The sequence below is a fragment of the Stegostoma tigrinum genome, chromosome 32 (genome assembly GCF_030684315.1).
Source record: "Stegostoma tigrinum isolate sSteTig4 chromosome 32, sSteTig4.hap1, whole genome shotgun sequence".
Classification (NCBI taxonomy): Eukaryota; Metazoa; Chordata; class Chondrichthyes; order Orectolobiformes; family Stegostomatidae; genus Stegostoma; species Stegostoma tigrinum.
In genome coordinates this window covers 6,750,751-6,771,055 of record NC_081385.1, presented here as the reverse complement: position 1 = coordinate 6,771,055, position 20,305 = coordinate 6,750,751, and the positions used below count along the sequence as shown (strand labels likewise).

Sequence of the window (20,305 nt, the reverse complement as noted above, 5' to 3'; positions counted from 1 at the left end):
TTGATTTTCATATGATACAAATAGGGATTTTGAAAAAGGATATAGCGGGCTATTCCAGCCTCTATTTTGTAAAATAAATATTCCCTGTAACCCCCTCAGAGCCGGAGTACAATGACAGAATACAATGTGGAGGCCACTAAAATCACCATTCTTCCTGACTGAAAGTAGACAGACTACATGAAAACAGGATGTCCACGCCAGCAAATACACCTAAACCTACTGCAGTTGCCACAGAATACAAGTAATCAATAGCTAATGATCAGAAGCTGGCATTACTAGTTAGTGATTGCATAGAACTGATCTCGGGGGCTTATGAGGCACATTGGTAGTGTCCCTATCTCTAAGCTAGAAGTCCAGGTTCAAGCCCCACTTGCAGTAGTGATGTGTAATAACATCTCTGTACAGGTTAATTGGAAAATATCTAGACGTGTCCATGTAGGAACTGGCCAACTGCCCCAACAGGGCTGCGCTAACATCTATGCTCCACATTGACCCTTTAATCCAAGCATGCACCATTTTCTTCTGTTTCTTTCTCTGTTGTTAGTTTGTCCAACTTTTGTTGAAATAAATTTTATGCTGCCATATTAGTTATTGCAAAATTAATTGAGACAAGTTCTGCATTAACTACTCTCAAGATAACAAGGGGTTTTGTTCTGAATTTACAAACTTAAAGGCCTCTGCCAGGTCAACTTTCAGTTTTCTCTTTGTTGAAGTAAACAGCCCCACTAGTTCACTCTTTGCTGACATCCATAACCTGTGTTTTCGTTTCAATCCAGCAAATTTTTACCCTATCCTGATCACTATCGTGATAAATATCCTGACTAACCAGTTTGGAGATGTGACGATCCACTTCTGGAGCAGGCAGGAGTGGAACTGAGGTTCTCGGCTCGGGGGCAGAGGCACTACCACTGCACCACTAAAGCCATCCTCTTATCTCTACAACGTTTTTACCAATATGAAGAGTAGGATTATTTATAGCACTCGAAACACAATCAAAAATCTGCAATTCTGTTTGATATTTCCTTTCTAGTCCAGTGATACGAACATGTCCTTAATGTGACCAAATTAAGCCTTATTACTCCAAAACATATTCCATGTTCACATTGTCACCGATTTTGCAGATAGTTGACCAAATGATACACATTACATGGGCACCGAGGTAATTGAATTCATTTTCATTTTAAAGGTTAGGTGATCATGAGATCATCATGAAACAGGATACCAGAAAATGAACTTAATAGCCTGAGAACACTGTGACAAAATTAACTGGATTGATGCACAATAAATTGCCAGAGCTCTGGGAGTTTCAATGTTGCGGCCAGCCTCAATGCTTCAGGTCACTACTGTCGAGACATGGCCATCCCACAACAGCAAGCACCTGGTGAAGGACACTCTGCTTTCGCAGTCTCACGCGAAACTGAAAAAACGGAAGGCCCAAAAGACACTCAAATTTCCAGCATCCAGCTTCTCTCTGTGCTGCACCTCGCATCATTCTCCATTCCACTGACGTAATAAAGCTGACAAGACGACAGTTTGTAGACACAACGTTTGTGTTCCACTGAGCGTAAAGGATCTAATTGAGGTGTTTACGCCGATTAAAAGACTCAAGAAGTGAGAGATAGAATCTATTTCCTAGGGCCCCCTTGTGGCACCGTAGCATTGTCCCTACCCCTGGGCCAGGAGGCTCGGTTTCGAGTCCCACCTGAGCCAAAAGTTGTGCAATAACATCTCTGAACAGATTGATTAGAAAAATAGGTTCAATAAAAAATATTAAGACTACAATCTAGTTTCTCAAATGTTACTGTCTATAACAAAGGTAAACTCACCTGGAAATTATACTCAACCTGAGGCAGGGTCAGTGGTGGGGCTGTGGTACAGTGGCAGTGTCCCTACCTCTGAGCCAGAAAGCCTAAATTCAAGTGCAACCTGCTCCTGAACAGGTTGATGACAAACTAATTAAAAACTCTGCCAGTCAGGGCTTGTATTGTCAGGAAGCAGTTCACTAAAAAATATGCCACTGACACCCAAAACTTCAGACACAATGAGCTATCAATGCTAGGGGTCAGGTGAAAATTAAAAAATAATTAAGCCTGCTGTTCCTTCATTACGTAAGGATAGATGTCTCAAGGAGCAAATCAAACATTAGCTAACTGAGTGGTAGATGACAGTCATACAGCATGGAAACAGACCCTTCGGTCCAACCAGCCCACACTTTCCATGTTCACAAACCAATCTAGTTCTACCTGCCTGCATTTGGCTCAAGTCCCTCCAAGCCTTTCCTATTCATATATTTATCCAAATGTGTTTCAAATGTTGCAACTATACCTGCATTTACCATTTCCTTTCGTGGTTCACTTCACATACAAACCACTGTTTTTAAAAAAAATGTCCCTCATGTCCTTTTTAATCTTTCTCCTCTCACCTTAAAAGTGTGTCCCCTAGTTTTGAACTTTCCCACCCTATGGAAAAAGACCATTGTTAGTCACCTCATCCATGCCCCTCATGATTTTATCACCCCTCAACACCTACACTCCAGTGAAAAATGCCCCAGCCTATCTTTACAACTCAAACCTTTCATTCCCAGCAACGTCCTAGTAAATCCTTCCTAAATCCTCTCCAATTTAATAATATACTTCCTATACACGGTGACCAGGACTGGACACAGTATGCCAGAAGAGGCCTAACCAACATCCTGTACAACTTCAACATGACATCCCAACTCCTATATTCAAAGGTCTGAGCAACGAAGGCAAACGTTCGAAACCTCCTTGCTTACATGTGATGCAAATTTCAAAGAAATGTGCTCCTGAACCCTCAGGTCTCTCTGTTCTCCATTAATAACAAAGGCCATACAATTAACTGTATAAGTCCTGCCTTGTTTGTTTTACTAAAATGCAACACCTTGTATTTATCCAAATTAAACTCCTTTTGCCACACCTCAGCCCATATTGACCCAGTTGATCAAAATCTCTTTATAAATTTACATAACCTTTTCGTTGCCCACTAAAACATCAATCTTGGTGTCATTTGCAAACTTAGTAACCAGGTCTTCTAAATTCTCATCCAAATCGTTTACACAAATGACAAACAAAAGTGGACCCAGCACCAATCTCAGCAGAACAACACTGGTCACGGGCCTCCAGTCTGAAACATAAATTCCACCACCATCCTCCGTCTCCAACAAGCCAATTTTGTATCCAATTGGAAAGCTTTTCCTGGATCTCACAGTCTAACTTTACTAATGAACGTACCCTTGATAAAAGGCATTACTGAAGTGCATGTCAACATCTACTGGTCTGTCCTCAATCTTTTGGATTACTTCCTCAAAAAACTCCTTCGCAAAACAGTGCTGACTATCCCTAATCAGTCCTTGCCTCTCCAAATTAAATCAAAATCCTATCTTTCAAAATCTTCTTTCACAACTTACCCACCACCACTGTCAGACTCTCTGGTCTACAGTTCCCAGGCTTCTCCCGACAACCTTTCTTAAACAAAGGCATTATAGTAGCCACCCTCCAATCCTCTCGCACCAAACCCATGGTCATAATTGACATAAATTTCTCTGCTAGAAGCCCCTTCAAATATGTAGCTACTTTGAGGAATTTGTCTTGAACTCATTGATGCTTGATTCAGACAACTGCTATGCAAAAGGTACACATTCAGCAAAAGCAATTTCAGTCAAGAAGCTGTTTCACAGGGAAATGCTAATTGTTCCTTAAAGGAAGGGATTGCTACCTGCACACAGGGTTTGCCAAATTACACAAATCGCATAGTGGACACAGCCAGACTGTTTATCCAGCACTGATCAGTACAACTGGAGTATTTTGCACATCTGTGTCAAGGCTAACAACAGATGCCCAGTGGAGTCAAGCAATTCATATTTTGAGTCTGCACAAGTCAATAATAAAGCAACCACATTTACCACCATGTAAGCACAGTCACAACATGCAAGTGACTATTTTAACTTTAGCAGGAGATTTCTGCTGGAGCCTCAAACCCTCAATCGCAATACAAGCTACTGCAGGATTGGCATTAGGTAACACAATCACAAACTGGTCAATAACCTTCAGAGATTGAACGATATCTTAAACAACCTCAGGTCTAGCAGAATCTCTGCTGGCTACTCGCCAGTCATTCAGAAGATATACTGGAAACACATAATCCTCAACATTAAATCTGCTGGTATTATTTTCTTCTGATATCTGGGAAATGAGAACACATGTATTCCATTGTAGATTTAGGACGTTTCCCCAATATAATACAGCTTTCTAATTTAATCAGAATGCATTGTTACGTTCAAAGTAAGACGACCCACATACTGTTTCATTGCTCACGATTCTTTGAAATGTTATTCTGATGAAAGATCTGTTTTTAAAAGGAGAGTTTTTTTTAAACCCACCCCCCCCCAATCTTTAAACTGATTTGACGAGGATTAAACAGAATCCTTTCATAAGCATTTCTTTCTATTGGCAGGGTCACAGGTCACACTACTGCTTCTTGAGAAACAGTGGGAACGATACAATGCTTCTTCTCCAACCCCTTCCCAGGGAAGTCCATACGATCACTGCACTTGGAATACTCATCTCCCACTGGGGGGGTGGGGGGTGGGGGTGGGATGAGGTTACACTTTGCACTCAACTTCAACATGAGGGGGGAATAAAAACATTTTATCTGTTTGCATGTCAGAGTCAGCCTTTGGTGTTTGAAGGAGAATTCTCAGTCCTTTCCCGCAAGGTTCTAAATGTTATTGTCAACTGCTATTCTACCGCTTCAGCAACAAACACCTTGTGCTCTCTCCAAAACAAACACTTTTTCATTCAACATCAAGCAAGAGGTCGCCTTAAGTAAATGTCCTTAAAAACAAAATTATACAACAGACATCCTGAAAGGACAGGATAGGTTATAGCAAAGATTGAGGCCATTTAGCCTTACATGTAAAGACCAAAAGAACTGCAGATGCTGTAAATCAGGAACAAAGTTGCTGGAAAAGCTTAGCAGATCTGGCAGCATCTGTGGAGGAGAAAATAAAGAGTTAATGTCCTCGAACAGTTCTGAGGAAGGAGCACCGGACCCAAAACGTTAACTCTGTTTTCCCCTCCACAGATGCTGCCAGACCTGCTTAGCCTTATGTGTACATGCCTAATCCTAGAGCTACTCAGGGAGGCCAATTACCTGTGTTTCCCCCGTGGCCCTGCAAACCGCTCTTCATATAATTGCTCAATTTTCTCTTTCAGAAGGCATGATTCGGATATACAAGTTGCACATTTGTCCTAAAGACGTAATATGTTGAAAGCTTGCTTACTCCTCTTCAGTCCCCTGAATGCTTTACACGTCAATCTTAGCAACTTGTACCATCTCCTAAACCTCTCCTGAACGTGAGTGCTCTATGTCTTAGCTTGGTCAGAATATTCAACAACAACAAAACAGTAATAAAACAGCAAAAACAGAGTGTAGCAGGCCCCTCAAATCGACTTTAAAAGATTTAACGAACCAGAGAATAAGGACTCATTAAGCAGGCCGGGTGACCATGCCACAGAGTTACTGAGGCATTGTAGTGGCTCAGCATTAAGCCCCACTGAAATTCTAACTAAGCCTTTGTGCTTTCCAGTGAATACAGGACTCTCATATCTAAACCCCCAAAATCACTCTCACACTCAGTAATCCCACGAAGTATGTGGCCCGCTTGTCCATAACTTTCAAAATGACAGCAGGACCAGGTGAAAGGTCAGGAGAACTTAGGCCCAAAGCACTCCAGCCAGCTGCAAAGCCTGTGAGACTAGGCCGCCAGGCCTGTATAAATCCACAGTGAGCAGCCGTCACTGTTGGGGGAGGTGGGGGAGGTGGGTGGGGTGGGGGGCAGGAGGAGGAGGGGGGGTGGGGGGGAAATGGGCTGGGGTGAGAGAAAGAAACAATGGCGTCTAGCAGGGGAGTCGGGGAGAACAAAGCTCTGAGACCGAGGCCTAAGGCCGTGACAAATCCTCTCGACAACTGCTGGACTCTCATTTGTGAAACTAATTGGCTTCAGCTACCAAACCAGACCAGCTACAGTGAGTGCAGAGAAGCAGCAAGGATTCTACTGTTGTGCACACTAGCTCAAAATAAACCACACAGTGTAACATTCCACAGAAGTGTCGCTATTTGATGGTTTTTTACAAAACAGTTTTTTTTACAATATAGGTCTGGTAGAAGTTATCCAATTCTAGACAGAATGCATTGAAAATGACACAACCATACTTAAAGGTATTCTTTTTAAGGAAAGAGATGGCTCTATAGTTTGGTAACATCATTTAAAGCTACAAAGTACTTGTATCAAATAAGCAGCCTCAAATTCAGAACAGAATACATGGGGAAGACCTCTCAGAAAAGGCTGAACTTTCGGTAGAAAAGCAAAAACTGAGGGAGGCCTCAAAATCATGCATAAAGCAGACATACAGAAAATATACTGGAGGCGGGGGTTGGAAGGCAAAACGTGAAGTCATAAATGAAATACAGTCACTAGAAATCCCAATTCAGGAAGAACATCCCAAGTGAGACAGCACACTGGGCAAGGGCAAATTGTCTGGACTGGTCAGGGTGAACAGCCTAGTTGTACGTAAGGGAAGTCCCACAAAGGAAAAGGAATGTTGACAGCACTAGATGAAGTGAAAACCGACAGGTAGCTCACATGGGATGTAAACACTAACAACACTGCAGCAAATGACACATTTGAACTACAAATATTAAACTGAGATCTCAGAGCAACATTTTCAGTGTTATTGAGGCAACAGAGAAGGGGAGTGGGGGAGAAGTGAGAATTCACCCACCCCAAATAATTACATAACAGTCACAAACAAATTCTGAAAGAGATTCTCTTGATTCTGAGTAATTTCAACTTTGACACAAGAGCTTTTTTTTAAATTCTTGGCAATTACATAAAGGTGGGGAGGGAGGCACCTCAAACAGCTATCATTCATTTCCACGGTAGCCATCGCATTAGACAAAAGGAAATCTCCAACAGAATCTTCCTGTACTGCTTTGCAGACAAAGGCTGAAATCACTGCCATTAATTTTACAGAACGTGGTGGGGCAAATTAAAATCTACAAAGATTCAGGCGCAGAGACAGAGGCCAAGATGGAGGGCAAGAGGGGTCAAGCTGGTGGAATTAAAGTCTTTACAACGGTGGTTGGGGAGGGGGCTTGGGGTGATTTAATAACAATCCCATTACAGTGTGTTTAATCACCAAACACCTCAGGCTTTTTAGCCCAAGGCAGTGAATACAGTACAGCCAGACCCAGACTTTCATTAATGGAATTACAGCACCAATTCCTTTCTCTCCCTTTCAGCTAACAGAAAATAACTCCCTACCCCAACTTTAAAAAAAAACAGAACTTCCTTTCAACTCCACGATCAAAACTTTTTCTGTGACTGGTTTCAAAGTGCTATTCTATTTCTGAAGGTCTGCAGTTGTAATTTGTGCCTTCACTGAAAGCACGCTGTCTTTATGTGGGTACTGTCCATGGTACAACTTGTTTCTTCAGCTCTATAACAAGTGCCTAACTAGCTTATACTGATCCTGGGAAGGGTTTCAGACCAGATGACTAAGTCCGGGAGTTCAGCCCAGCAGAGCTGGGGCAGCATAGCATGGCTTTAGAAATTGGAATGAGCATTCCTGACATTACAACTGACAGATTCATTACTTGGTGTCGGATAACCTGTACAAGCTGGCCAGGGTCTGATTTTAAATTAGAACTCAAGAGGGTCACTGGACTCAAAACTCCTTTTAAATTCCCAGAGATGCTGGCAGACCTGCTGAGTTTTGTCAGCAATTTCTGTTTTAGTTTCTGATTTTCACGTCTGCTGCATGCTGAATTAGACTTTGCAGTATTTTTAACTCTACCTTTTTAAGATGCTGTACAGGCAAGAAAGTTCTAAAGAAAACACAAACCAACCAGAATACATTGCTTCTCATCCCTGCTAGCAAATAAGCGTGTACCGGCGTCTGATTAGATCAGAATTAAATCTAGCAGAAATAAAAACAGAAATTGCTGGAACACTCAGCAGGTCAGGCAGCATCTGTACAGTGACTGAGTGAATGTTTTAAATTGACAAGTCTTCTTGAGACCTTGATAGATAATGTGGGTGGGGGCAAGCCAGGCATACAAGGTGAGGGAATGCATAAGAGACTAGATTGGATTTTGGAGTGGAGCAGAATTTTAAGTTGGAGATGTCAGGGGCAGACAAGTTAGCCTTGTCAATGAGACAGGAAGCTTGTCACAATTGAAACTGAACAAACAATGTCAAAAGACAAATCCATACCTGCTCATGTTTCTATCACTAACAAGCCAGTCTGAGGGAGACTGAGGAATTCCAACAGACGATACAAACATTTCCCAAGCAACAAAAGGAAATTAACCAACAGGCAGAATGAGAGATTCTCTGAGGAATTCCAAAATAAAACAAATTCCACAAGCTTGACCTCTCTTGACCTCCATCTTAGTCCCTGGTCTACGCGCCTGAGCCTTTGTAGATTTTAATTTGCCCCACCACATTCTGTAAAATGTTTTATTTTTAAAAGAAATCCTGAAGGCTCTCTAGTTAAGATAGGAATACATCCTTAATTGAATCTTTTTGAAGCTCACTTATAGGGTGTGGGCATCACTGTCTGGCCATCATTTATAGCCCATTCTGAGTTGCTCCTCATGGTGATGGTGGTGAGTGGCTGCTTGAACTGCTACAGTCCTTGTGCTGTAGGTGGACCTACAGTGCAATTAGGGTGGGAATTCCAGGATTTCACCCAATGATACTGAAGGAAAAGCAATATATTTCCAAGTCAGGATGGTGAGTGGCTTGGAGGGGAACTTGCAGGTGGTGGTGCTCCCATGTACCTGCTGCTCTTGTCCTTCTCGTTGGTGCTCATCATTTTGGAAGGTGCCGTCAAAGGAGCCTTGGTGAATTTCTACAATGCATCTTGTAGGTGTACACACTGCTGCTATTCAGCTTTTTGGTGAAGAGAGTGGATGTGGCCCCAATCAAGCAGGCTGCTGTGTCCTGGATAGGGTCAATCCACTGGAGTGTTGTTGGAACTTCTCCTATCCAGGCAATACTAATCCAGAGATTCATTCTCCTTGGTGGGGGGGGGGGGGATGTTGTGGGAGAACCTAGAGTATCACAGGGAGTCCATATCAGTTAAATGATGCAGCATTAATATTACATCAAACAATTCACTCCTTCCTTGAAAACTAGGTTCACTGAGAAGATCGGCGGGGAGAAGAACCAGGGGGTGAAGAGGGACTCAGAAACAATGGAAGTGGAGGCTTTAATTGAAATAATAGTTGAGAGGGGGTAAAGGAAATGAGGAAGATGGGGGCAGGGTATTGAGTAGCTCACCTCCTTACTGTTCACCATCTTAGAAATACAATTTAATCAGAAAAAAACTCTTTTACAGTGATCCTGGCAAAAGAAAAAGATAATTAGTAAGCAGAGAGCTCCTTCACTGCTTCATTGACATTCCAGCAGGGTTAGTATGTTGCATTTCAAATGCAGTCTGATGAAGTCAACAAAATCAGACTATTTGTTACTCACATTGAAGTGTTTTGTGGTGACTTGCAATTAAAATGGAATTAGCGTCCAGATTGAGCCTTGGGAAATTCATACCTCCCAAAAACAAAACTGGCAATAAAGGCCACCTCAAATATTAAGAGGACACTTTTGGTCAATGTCGGTTTGCTTTCTGCTCAGAGCAGGGAACATTTAAATCAAAATACTTGTAATCCTAATCACTTCCGCAGAGATAAAACTCAGTACAGAATTACTCGCAGACTACCTGAAACGTGACTTTGAAAAAAGCAGGAACAACAGAACAGTGCAATTTATTGTAAGCATTTTAACCCCTTCCTTGACCCACAGTCAGAACTGTGGGATGTATTACACCGCTTCAAAACCCAAAAAGCATAGCTAGCAAATCGAGCATTGTAACACTGCACCGCTTATGATCCACAGTTTTATTTCACATTTGTGTCAGCTTTTTGCTTTCCCGTCCTGAAACAAGGCCATCAGCTCTGAATGTCATGTAACACTTGATTACCCTTTCACCTCCAAGTCAGAATGTTAAAGATTTAAAATCAACTCCAGGATTTGAGTGCAAAAATCAAGCCACAATACTCTGTTGCAGTACTGAGGGAGTCAAGTCAAACCTGGGTCAGACTAGAAAAGGATGATAAGTTTACTTCCCTAAAAAGGACATGAGCGAACCAGATAAGTTTTTACAGATGGTAGTCACAATTAGGCTAGAATTTTATATTACAGTCTTTTTAAAATTCAAATGTTGTGATCTGCCATGGTGACATTTGAACCCATGTCCTAGAACATAAGTATGAGGTTCTCAATTAGCACTATACCACCATCTCCCCCGTACTATTTGTGACATCAGAACATCCCAAAGTACTTTATAGCCAAATAAATGCTTCGGAGCATAATCAATGTTGCAATATAAAAACTACAGCAATTTAGGGAGGCACAGCAGGTTCTCACTAGCATGCAAATTATGGTAGAAATGGCTGAGGAGAATTGGTTGAAGCAATTGTGATTGAGGAATAAGTATTGGTAAAAGGCAGTGGAGAGACTTGTATACTAAGTGTTTCCAGGAAAAGCACCCAAGTAGCACAAGAGAATTGAGCACGCCTCAAAATATTCTATCTGCTGTGCTCACTAGTGTGACTGAACTATAAAAGATGCACAGATAGCAAATAGGGCCAGAGCTGTGGCTTCAAGTGACACACAATAGGAATGTCATGACTGAAACATGAAAACAATAAGAATTGACACTTATAAACAGAAAACAAAAACACAGACCTAAACAAATTCCTGCTAAGCCTTGTGCTCCTGAGATGCTGCTTGGCCTCCTGTGTTCATCCAGCTTCACACTTTATTAAAATGATGCTTCAGTTTTGTTTCAGGACCTTGGACAGATCACATGTGGACTGCGCTGTGTTTGATTTTCATGCCAGTGGGCATCAGACTGCTAACGCCTTCTGCATCTGTCAATGAGTTATTATCTGGAAAGGGTCCCTGCAGTGGATTCCGAGACTATGCTGTGCTTCACCTTTCCTAACACTACCAAATCACCCTATCCCCAACTCCCACTTTTAGCTGGAATTGAAGGATATTCTCCAGCTCTCTGCTGAGAACAAAATGCAGGAGACAAATCCAGAGGGGCAATAGGAAGCATTTTCATTTATTGTTTTTTCATTAATGTAGAAGTTATTGAGCATGGTTGCTCAACATTGTTTGAGTGACATTCACAAATTGTTCGGACAAGTGTAGAGTCTGTCACCTTCTTGATTGATGGTGGAAGAAATACTGCCAACAATGGTTATCACACACCCAATGATGGCAGAGTAGTCATTTCAGGCAAGAATCATGGCCAGGAAGATGTCCAACTCTGACAACCCTGGCAGAAGCAAGATTATTGGGGTGCCTTTGGCAGCAGTGCAGCATAACCCAAGGAGCAGGAGTAAGCAAAGAATGGCTTGTGGCTGGAATGTTTGAACTGGAAGCAAGATCAAGCCATTCAGCCCTTTTAGCCAACAGCACCAAGGTAGATTATGGCTGATGTACTTTAACACCATTCTGCCCCATTATCTCCACACCCCTTCATACCTAGGAACCAGTCAGTCTCAGTCTTGAACATAAAGAGCCTCCATAACACTCTGGGACAGAGAATTCTAAACGTTAAACACCCTGGAAAGAAATTCCTTCTCATCTCAATTTTTAATGGCCCATTCTTTGTAAAGGTACCGTACCTCCCAGTTATAGTGACCACGGTCAGAGTAAACATCAACCCAGCCAATCTCAAAGACATTTGAATGCTTCTAATGAGATCATCTTTCACTCTTCTTGACAACATAGGTCCAATTTCCCTCACCCCTTCTCAAAAGGAAAATGCCAGCATCCCAAGAATCATCTGTCACAATATGGTTGGAACCTGTAGTCTACATTCCTTCTAATTTCATCTGTTGCTCTGGAGACTTCAGAGGTCCATGCACAGCAGTAGTTCCCAGATCTGAAGTCAATCGGGCCACATATCAATTGGTATGCACAGTCCTGCGACGACCACACCACTTAGAGGGAACACAGCTGTAGTTGGTGGAGCCATCGGTGTTGGATGTTTTCCATCTCCAGTTTGATCTGATCACTGATCTGTTGTGCAATTGCTATCTCAGTTGAGACTTCTCACACCATTGGGTGAGTATGCAGCAAGGAACTTCCGGTCATTACTCTGATATTTAAACAAGCCTGTACACTCAGGCATGCAACCTGAATGCCAGCTTGCAAAGTTAAATGTGTTCTATCCAGAAAGTCAGCAGTCCACAAGTACAGATAGGGTCTTAGTAACAAAGCTCGACTTTATTCAAACCTTTCATGGGGTCATGAGTCCCTAGAGACCACAGGAAGAGAAAATGATATTGAAATCAATCAGTCTCTCTTCCGAAAACAAATGGGGATGAAATCCGACTTCATTCTCAAGGCATCTCTGGAATTTCATCAAGCTTTCTAATCTACCCAGACAGAAGCAACTCAAAACCCAGTACACCGTCAGGCCCCAGTGCAACAGGCCTGCAGTATCTACTTACCTCAGCACTGATTAATGGTGTTATACATGTGAAACAGCAGTGCTCTGACCAGGATCACAAGCAACTTTAATAAATAGGGGATCAGTGCACATCACTATCATAAAAAAGGGAATAGTTCAAACAATGCATCTTTTGTTAGAATTTACTAAAATTAAACTGAAGCTTTAGAATGTAAACATGTAAACTTTGATAGCAATTGCCACATCAGTCACAAAAAGACGACTAACCAATTTCAATGCAATATGCCACTAGTATATTTGGTTTCTATAAAGGGGGAAGATCTCACTTCAGGCAACAAATACTAAAGCACACCTGCCAAGTGTTGGAACTTGGACCAATCACTGGACAGACCTGCAGGGAATGAGAGTTCAAACAGTGCCATGTTCATTTGGGAATTTAAAATTAATTGAATAAATGAAAAAAAAACTGGCTATCAGTAAATTGTGAGCAAAGTCTATCAGGCTGCTGTTAAAACCCACCTGTCTCAATAATGATACCTGGTAAAGGAATCTTTTGATCCTTTACCCAGTCTGGACTTATAGGGGAGTCCAGACTCATGCCGTTACTGTTTGGAATTCAAGATGGTGACAGAATAGGATGCTCCAGCCAGAGTTCCTCTGCTCCATCCATTCACTTTCTTTTTTTCTTTTTTCCCACCACCCCCAAGCTTCTAACTTTAAAGTTACTTGGAGGGGAGTGGAGGTGCTGACTCCTGGATGAGAGGCAGTCAAGGCGAATCTCAGGTCAGACAGGCACGGGAAGGGAGGCTGAGTTTTGAAACCCAGTATGGTCTCAAGAGTTGGCCTGATGCAATTTCAAGTATAGGTGCTGGCACAGACTTGGTTGAAAAGGAGAGTAAAGAGAGGGAATTTTTAATTTTCTTTTTATTCTTAATCTCAACTTCTTTGTATTATTCTTTCAATTTTGTACCAATAATTAAGTATCTGTACCTAGGTAGCAGATGGCACCATAAGCAGTGGCATCACAAACGTTACACTGCATTCATTCAAATGCACAAGACAACGAAGCTAATTCTAATTCCATTTCTTAACTATCTTCTGAAGAGGCTGAGTAAGACATTTGGTCCCAAAATATTCTACAAGAGGCAGCTGCTCACCAGTTCCTTGCTGAGGAATGGATGAATGAGCTAGCCACATCAAGAATATCTTTTGTGCAATCATCCAGTGATGTGGTCAAGTTCAGGCTAAAAGAGCTTCAGAGTCATGAAATAAAAAGGGATCCTGCATGGGGGAGAGCGTATGGGCTGAAGGAGGAAAGAGATTGATAGCATTCTCACTCTCAGTCAGTACTGTGTGGGCTCATGCACCATATTCCAGAGACTTGAATACAAAATTAAGGTTGATAGTCCCATGCCGAACTGAGGGAGTATTGTGCTGTCAAAAAGTGCTTGCTTTCTGATGAGAAGCTAATCATCTGCTCCCTCCAGTGGATGCAGAAAATTCCATGGAACTTCTCTGAAGAACAGCAGGGGTGTCCTTCCTTGTATCTTTTCCTCAAATGAACTGCAGTGAAATGGAATAATTGGTGAATAATCACTCTCCCAAGAGCTTGCTGCACTTCAACATGAGGATGTTGGTTAGGCTGCTTTTGGAATACTGTGTAATTCTGGTCTCCCTACTATAATGCTATGAAACTTGAGGGGGTTCAGAAAAGATTTACAATGATATTGCCAGGATTGGGGGTTTGGGGCTACAGGGTGAGGCTGAATAGGCTGGGACTATTTTCCCTGGATCGTTGGAGGCTGAGTGGTGACCTTATAGAGATTTATAAAATCTTGAGGAGCATGGACAGAGTATATAGGCAAGGTCTTCCTCCAGGATTGAGGAGAGCAAACTCAATGGCGTAGGTTTAAGGGGAGAGGGGGAAGATTTAAAAGGGATCTAAAGGGCAACGCTTTCATGCAGAAGGTGGTGCATGCATGGAATGAACTGCCAGAGGAAGTGGAGGAGGCTGGTACAATTACAACATTTAAAAGGCATATGAATAGGAATGGTGTAGAGGGATACAGGCCATATGCTGGCAAATGGGAATGGATTAATTTAAGAGATCTGGTTGGCATGGATGAGTTGGACCAAAGTGTCTGCTTGTGTGCTGTATATCTCTATGTCTCCACTTCAGAAGGACATCAGAGGTTTTGCAATGCGTCTTGGATACTAGTGAGAAATGAAATAGGCTTTATAATGTGCAAGCCTTTTCATTTTGTCCTTTTTAGCCTAGCTGGAGTCCTCCCCTTACTCTTGTTTGTTATTTGTCGACACTGCCTCAAAGCCAATAATAAACTCCCATTAGGAGCCTGATATCCACTTATATTTCCTCAAGTCATACAGTTAAGCATCATTTTCAGAAGGAGGATCTAAGCCCGAATCGTCAGCTTTCCTGCTCCTCTGATGCTACTTGGCCTGCTGCGTTTATCCAGCTCTACACCTTATCTCAGATAAGCATCACTTGTTTAGCAAGCTGTGTGTCAAATTACTTATTGTGCATTATCTGCTACCTATTTGCATCAAAAGTACCAATAAACTCTTGACAGATGCATAATTAGTTTGCTATGAGAATGCAGATGTAGATTTGAACCTTGATATAATGGCAGTGAAAGGATACCAGGATCAGAATGATGCTCAGATCAGGCAGGCTTTATGTAGAGCTGACCCAAGCGACACATAACAAAGCACTCTTGTAAGTCTGTTGATCTTACATCTGGGCTGGGTAGGAAAGGCTTGGGTTACAGTACCTCCTTATCTCAGCCCCGTAACATCTCAACTCAGCTGCTGGTTCATCCACTCGGATGGTTCCAATTTGCACATCAGAAATCAAAGCAATCGGAAAAAGGCCAGATGAAATGTTGAAGCACAGATTATTTATATCAGTCAAGGATTAGAAGATGTAGTATGGTGTCCATTGTCCACCTCAGAATGGCTAGTTCTTACATGAGGGAGGGGGGGCATGGCATTGTTACCGTATTACCAAAGCACACCTCACTTGAGGCTATAAATTTAAACTATGTTGAGTGATGATCTATATAAAAATAAAAAGCAGCTTAGTTTGAGTAGTTTCAGAAGATTTTGCTTTTATAGAGTACTGCCATATTCCAAATAGTGACACTCAAACAGGATCAGTCTGCTCCTCTCAACAGTCTCATGCCTCACAATTCCACCATGAACATGGGTGACTGTCAGTCTTAGCACCCATACCTACTCTGAGTGTGCCCCACATGGGCAGCAACAAGTTACACTGCTTTGCTTGCTTACTGTATGATTTTGTGCATCCTTAAAATGTGCATTATCAGCCTCCAAACCATAAAATTCTCACTGCCCTTCAAGTCCCTCATCAGTAAAATCTTGAGTCAGAAACCTACCAGCTTTGTTAAGATTATAACAAATGAACATGCATAACTTGATACAAGACCAAGAGGGCTCGTTTATCTATACTGGCTCTTCAGGAAAAAAACCCAACCTTTCCCTTGCACTTCCTCTGTAGCCCCAAACATTTTATCACCTAAATTCCCTTTTGGAAGCTACAATTGAATCTGCTTCTTCTCCCCTTTCAAGTTGCATTTTCCATATCATAACTGATTGCTTCAAAATGTGCAGCACAGATCTGGATTTAGTTACAGTGAATGCAAAATAGTATCAGATGGGTGGTTTATACTGATGATTTAATTAGTGGTTAGAAGCAAATAAATAGACAACTAAAGTACAGTACACCAGAACTGCGACACAATCAAGTAACAAACATTTTAACGTTGGACAAACTCCTCAAACCAGAATTCACAGTAACATTCCCCAGAATTACTACAGAACCAATATTTGAAAATATGACACATTTTTTGAGAAGTACAAAATAGGATGGTGGGAATTCACAAATATGAATCATCATTTATAAAGAAATAGCTCAAGACAAAGTTCCATAGCCAAACCGTGGTGAGAATGAGGAATTTGTGGCTACAAGGAGCGATTGGGGAACATATGATTTAAGAGGAACCTGAATAAACACATTATCGAGTAGGGAAGAGAAGAATGTAACGATAGGGTGAGACGAATTGAGGTGAGAACTCCATCCTGAGTGCAAAAGCCCCCCGCATAAGTTTGTTGGGCTGAATGGTCTTTGTCTGTGACGTGAACATTATTGCATGCCCAAAAGAAAAATCCAGTTGAAGTTAAATCAGAACTGCACAGAGGTTTGATGTGTTTTAAATAAAAAGGGTCAAAGGGGCAAAACACCCTCAACTATAGATTCTATTACAGCAATATGGCAGGCAGAAAGGTTGAATAGGTGACTGGTAAAAAATTAAATTAGTGCACAATAGCAGACTTAATTAGCTGAAGGTCTCAATGTACGAACATGTTCACAGACTCCATTCTAATCTCTTTGGACAAACATGATGCTCAAACACAGAACTTTACTCCTGAATGATGCCTGAACAATAGATATCCCTGACTCTGGAATATTTTATCATTGTTGATTTGGCCTCTTGAGGTTACCTTTATGATCCATTGCATTGCTAGCTTTGTTTTGGTCTCAAGACTCCAGCAGGGCAATTTTCAACTACAAATGCACAAATTGACCGAGAATAGCACACCAGGTGTGATCAGTGCATTACATTATACAGTAGGTCTTGATTATGTTTCGTTTCGAAGAGCGTTTGGGGGTTTCAATAGCACTTGCAGCTTTTTCAGAGACTTATCTTGTTTGTCCTCACTCCCAAAGCCCTAACTTTTCCCACATCTTTTCAGAAGACATCAGGGTTTGTGTTCAATTCCAACTGTCTATGCCTTTTGTCAGTAGATCTAACAACTTTTTTCTCCCCTTCCTCTAATCACCCACATGCTTCACTGTCTCCTACACTTGACGGCTTATGATGTGGCCAAGACCAGGAACTCGCAATGTGGGAGTTCAAAGGTTCATTCTGCTCTGCACCACCAGATGGTGCTGCAGAATGGGTCATCTGGGTTGAACAGCCAAAGCAAATGACTCATTGGGCAAGACTCAGAAGTTTCCAAAATGAATCCCTTGTTAGCAAACACCCACTCAGTGAGGAATCACTCCACCTCTGGCTGATTAACTAAGCTACTCATCTCAGAATCGTGGGGTGCTGCGGTGCCCACATAAGTCACTGCAGTCCAGGATACCCGATTGAAAAGGGCTTTGTGCACCAATATTTGTAAGGAATGGTAATGACACAAAGTGATTGCAAACCAAGGGTAGGAGTTGGGATGGGGACAGAGGGTACAGAGTACTGTAAATTAGTCACAGACCAGGCAAATTTTTTGAACTGCCCCCTTCCAGCCCAGTCACACCCTAGATAGAAACCTTAAATGCAGGACCATGCCTGTTGCTTCCTATCCTTCGCTTGAGAATTCAAAACTAACAGAACAGCCACCTCAAAGAAAGCCTTACATTTTTATGGTGACTTCAAGATATTCCAAAGTGTTTCACAGCCAATGAAATCCTTCTGAAAGCTTGTCATAAAAATTGGCTGCTCGGACAAAGTTCTCACTAAAAGCAGGAGGACATTGGTCAGATTATTTACTTTCTTGATTCTGGCCGAGGGGTAAATATCGGCTGGGATACTGGGTGACCTCCCTGCAGTCGCGGTGGTATCCGGAGATACCTAAGAAACCAAGACAACACAGTGTGAAGCTGGATGAACACAGCAGGCCAAGCAGCATCTCAAGAGCACAAAAGCTGTTTCCATTATCTCTGATACCTAAGAAGCCAGAATGGTTGAAGGGCTCGTGCTGAATGCCAGCATCTCTAACCGTGCAGCAGTCCATCAGAACAGCAGTGGAGAGAGACAAACCTCACAGCGAATAAGTCTAGTACTAGGGATCAGAGTAACCAGACAGCATTGCCCAATCCTACCTTGACATTTAGGAGACACAGGCAGGAGACTTTTGCATTGGTCATTAGGTCAACATCAGGGTCATTTTAAGCCAAGTTTGCACTCGAGTCTGATGAACACACATGGTTTATTTGGGCCACTGGACTGGAGGACACAATAGGTTAAGGCCAAAAGATATACGAGACACCAACTTTCACTGCAGGACTCTCCAAAGCATTGAGATTTCAATCCTTTCCTCCAATTAAGGAAAAACTGAAGCAGCAGGGGTCAAAGTTTTAATATCTCCAATGTGCTCTTCCAAATTTGATTTTTTGAGCATATGTAAACGTTGGAGGAAAGCCAAACAATGGGTAACAGAAGGCTTTCCACCTCTATCTTCAAAAGCAGCTCGGGATGTTTTCTCCAGATGTTTCCACAACACTCACTTCAAATCAAAATTAACCCAAACAGCAGGGACCAAGCACTTCTCTCTCAGCCGGTGAGTCAGGAGAAACAAATTCAGGCATTGCTGGAGAAACTCAGCAGGTCTGGCAGCACCTGTGCAGAGAAAGCAGTATTGGGTCCAGTGACCCTTCCTCAAAAATTGTGCCATAAACTGAGCACAAGTCTTTCAAAATAGTTATTGAAGTCCAGCAATTGAGACCACATTATAGCTGAACCGTGGATAGGGAGTCAGGTCAAGCTGAGGGCAGATTCGGTATGGAAGCTGGGGTTGGGGCGGGGGGGGAGAGATAGGCAGAGGGGAGAGTTGGGACTGTTCAGTCAGGAGATGGGAGAGTTGGGAACCTGAAACCCCCATAAGCTAAACAAATTGGCGCTGCGCTACATAGAACTTCTACAATATAAAATAGTCACTAATGAGTCCGAACTGAGAAATCAAGAGAAAACATGGTAACTCAATGATTAGAATTTGGAACAGGCTACCATGAGAATTGGCTAAAACAAATAACTTCGATGTATGTATGGGGAAGGGTGGTGAGGGTGAAATAGAAGGATTAGGGTTATTAGGGGTTGGGGGGGGGAACTAAAGCTGACGAGCGAGTGAAAGGACTGAGGGGAATGGGTGGAGACAAAAGGAGAGCTAGCGAGAAAGAGTGAGCGAGCGAGAGCAAGCGAATGAGGAGATGGGGGTAGGAGGAGGCGAGAGTGAGTGCGAGAGCAAGAACACATTTGTAGGCCATAAAGAGTAGCATAGATCAAATGGGCTGAATAAAAATAAAAATAGAAATTGCTGGAGAAACTCAGCAGGTCTGGCAGCATTTGTGGAGAAAGAAGCAGACTAAATGTATTGGGTTCAATGATCCCTCATTAGAGCAGAGATGAATGGCCTGGTTTGAGACTGGAAATTCTATTTAACCCTGTAACAGGCTGTAGCAATGCAGGTTAGAGAGAGAGGGGGGGGTAAGATGGGGCAGAGGAATTAATTGAAGCTTCAGTTCCCTAATGTTCATGACTGATTTCTGGTGCAAGTCACATAACGCAAAGCGTTGGGGCTTTACTGTGTAGACTCAGTTGAGTAGCCTCACCTATTAACCACCGAGAGCGACATGGCTGGAGGGAGGGCATGACAGCCACACGTCCTGAACTAAGCACCAGCACCACCAGGAGGGGAGAGCTACTGGGTGGTGGGGCCAAGAGATAAGCTACATTCCCCTGCATTTGCAGCAAAACTATTACCAATATTACAAAAACTGAGCATCTTGGGAAATCACAAATATTTGCATTGTATGTACTAGCTACTCACTAATAAAACTTCCACTTTTTTTCCCCCCCAGTGAGGGTGGGAATTAGTGTGAACATTTAACAAATGGATTACAGAAACCCTGAGGA

The 20,305-nt window shown here is 42.3% G+C and overlaps 1 protein-coding gene across 4 annotated transcripts in view; it reads right to left on the bottom strand.

The window, feature by feature from the left end:
• Positions 1 to 20,305, bottom strand: part of zbtb16a (zinc finger and BTB domain containing 16a) — a 256,217-nt gene that overhangs the window by 36,481 nt on the left and 199,431 nt on the right. The window lies entirely within an intron of this gene.